The sequence below is a fragment of the Mobula birostris genome, chromosome 19, assembly GCF_030028105.1.
Source record: "Mobula birostris isolate sMobBir1 chromosome 19, sMobBir1.hap1, whole genome shotgun sequence".
Classification (NCBI taxonomy): domain Eukaryota; kingdom Metazoa; phylum Chordata; class Chondrichthyes; order Myliobatiformes; family Myliobatidae; genus Mobula; species Mobula birostris.
This window is the reverse complement of record NC_092388.1, coordinates 48,543,037-48,546,398: the sequence shown is the minus strand read 5'-3', so window position 1 is coordinate 48,546,398 and position 3,362 is coordinate 48,543,037.

The window sequence follows — 3,362 nt, the reverse complement described above, 5'->3', positions numbered from 1 at the left end:
GACGAGGGCAGACTGAGCGAAATGGCACGATATTTCACAGTGATAAAGATAAAAGTTTGGTTGGGGTGGGTGTGGGGAGGGAAGGTGTGTGTGTGTTTGTGTGGCAGGGGATAAGAGTAATTGTGGTGCGCGTTTTGTATGCGTGTGTGGTATCTATGCATGAGAGGTGTATTTATGTTTGTATTACGAGTGTGCTCATGTTCTGTGTGTGTGTGTGTGTGCGTGTGTGTGTATTGTCTGTGTACCAATCAGTCCTGGCAGCTACAGCAGCAGCCACTTCCTGACGCCTCAGTCTTGCACCTGCTGTTGGGCCTCGCTGACGTGCTTAGTACAGACGGCATGCATCCCCTTCATGCCCTGGACGAGTATGCAGATGCACATCTCTGGGTGAGAGCTTTGCCCCCCCTCCCTTTATTGCTTCAGTTGCAGCCATTTTGTCAGTGAGCAGCTGACGTAAATGCCTGTGGGAGCTGGTGGGAGAAGGCCTTGCACACTCAGAACACACACACATTTGCCCATTTGTACAGCAAAGGCGATCAGATACCGCATGCAGCCGACACCAGCACAAACTGGGATGGCACATTGCACAGCACAAACTTTACACTTCATTCAGGAACTTTTACTTGAGATATATTTCAGGGTATTTCTGAGGAATACATCTGGTGGTATTTCTAATGGGGCAACAACACCCCAGTTTCAAGAGAGATGGGAAGAAAGTTAATAGGGCTGGAGATGAAAAATTATGTTTAAAGCGATATGACCCTGGAGGTTTCAGTTTGAATATCAGCCCCTCTTGATTCTATATCAAAGAACCAGAAAGGAAGGCAGCTCACCCACTTCACTGATATAAGGTGCATTTAAAAAGGTTCAACTTTAAGGTGGTAGTGTAGGAGTTATGTGAAGGGCAGAGCATCTCTTAGCAAAGGAAACATCAAACAGGCTGTCTGCTTGGGTGTGTATCTGTGAAAGACGCCTGTGCTTAATTCAATTGCAGGGGAACTTTCTCCCCCACATGCTGACATTCTGGCTTCAGTAAACAGCATTTTCTCATTTTAACAAAGATGTGTAATGCAAACAAGTCACTTTACTATCCAGTTGTGGTTAGGGCCCAAGAAACAGAAGACTGGGGATAATTGAAGATCCCTGAAAAAGACATGACAACCAAGTGTGCCGTAGTGATTGAGAATGGTATTGAGAATAATTAGTCCTCCTGATCATTATGTACAGTTCATCAATTCACCAATGAACTGTTGGTATTGGCACTTGCAGGAAGTTATAAGGGAAAATCTGATTCAAAGCAAATGCACTATTTTTCTCTTGCTTGTAATGGGACGACCTTCTCCATTTTAAATATGACTTCCTTTACCTTCCCAAGGCTTCTGTTTCACCAAGTTGTACTTGCAGATGAGGTGCCTCTATTAGTGTTATACTTGACCCTCTCTGATTGGGATGCTAGTCAAGCAAATTTACATCATAGACCAGCTTTTCACATTCAAGTTCAATTTTAATATCATTCAACCATACACATGTATATAGCTAAACGAAACAACATTCCTCAGGGAGCACAGTACAGACACATAGTTACATATAGTTACGATTGACACACACAGTCTCAAGGTAACATCAGCACAAGTCCCAGAGTGGCAAGGCCTGACGTATTTGCAGTGGCAAATAGGGATAGGGGATAGTCATACTTTATTGATCCCGGGGGAAATTGGTTTTCGTTACAGTTGCACCATAAATATTAAATAGTAAGAGAACCATAAATAGTTAAATAGTAATATGTAAATTATGCCAGTAAATTATGAAATAAATCCAGGACCAGCCTATCGGCTCAGGGTGTCTGACCCTCCAAGGGAGGAGTTGTAATGTTTGATGGCCACAGGCAGGAATGACTTCCTATGATGCTCTGTGTTGCATCTCGGTGGAATGAGTCTCTGGCTGAATATACTCCTGTGCCCATCTAGTACATTATGTAGTGGATGGGAGACATTGTCCAAGATGGCATGCAACTTAGACAGCATCCTCTTTTCAGACACCACTGTCAGAGAGTCCAGTTCCATCCCCACAACATCACTGGCCTTATGAATGAGTTTGTTGATTCTGTTGGTGTCTGCTACCCTCAGCCTGCTGCCCCAGCTCACAACAGCAAACGCGATCGCACTGGCCACCACAGACTCGTATAACATCCTGAGCATCGTCCGGCAGATGTTAAAGGACCTCAGTCTCCTCAGGAAATAGAGACAGATCTGACCCTTCTTGTAGACAGCCTCAGTGTTCTTAGACCAGTCCAGTTTATTGTCAGTTCATATCCCCAGGTACTTGTAATCCTCCACTATGTCCACACTGACCCCCTGGATGGAAACAGGGGTCACCGGTGCCTTAGCTCTCCTCAGGTCTACCACCAGCTCCTCAGACTTTTTCACATTAAGCTGCAGGTAATTCTGCTCACACCATGTGACAAAGTTTCCTACCGTAGCCCTGTACTCAACCTCATCTCTCCTGCTGATGCATCCTGCGAGTTAGTAACTGAGATCCTCTTATTCTGGGGTATGAATCATCAATGTACCGTTATTCTGTTCAATAAACTAATGTTCAGGGTTCCTTTGGTACATAGATTCACGGCACTTCAGTGCAGCACCAGATTCTGGGCAGAAACACAGTAGGAGGAGGCTCTGAAAAAGCCAGAGCTCCTTTTGTGACGGGTTATGCAATCAGCAGCAGACACAGTCTGTTGTGGTTGACCCTCGACTGAGTATGGCAAGACAAGAGTTGACAAAAGCAGGCTCACAGCACCAAAAACCTGTTCTTTGCCTATTGTGACACAATTCTGGTTGCTCCAATATGGGAAGGATGTGGAGACTTTACAAAAGTGTGCAGAAGAGGCTTTCTGGGCCCTTATAAACTATAAGGAGAGGCTGGATAACATTAGGCTGTTTTCTCTGGCGTTTTGAAAGATGAGGGAGAACCTATGAGAAGTATCAGAAGGACAGGTGGTCAGAATCATCTTCCCAGGGTAAAATGTCAAGTGCTAGAGGGCAGGCATTTAAGGTGAGAGGAGGAATGATGAAGAGGAATGTGTTAGGCCAGATTTTGCACAGAACGCGGTAGGTACCTGGGATGGGTTTGCCAGTAGTGGAGGCAAATGTGATAGTGGCATTCAAGACGTTTTATATAGAGACATGAATATGCAGGGAATGGAGGAGTATGGATAATGTGCAGGCAGAAGAGATTTAGTTTAATTGGGCATAGTGGTCAGAACAGATGTCGTGGGCCGTAGGGCATGACTCTGTATTGCACTGTTCTGTTTTTCATGTTCTTTGTCCAATGTTCTGCTCCACACCAACCAACCTGATATCACT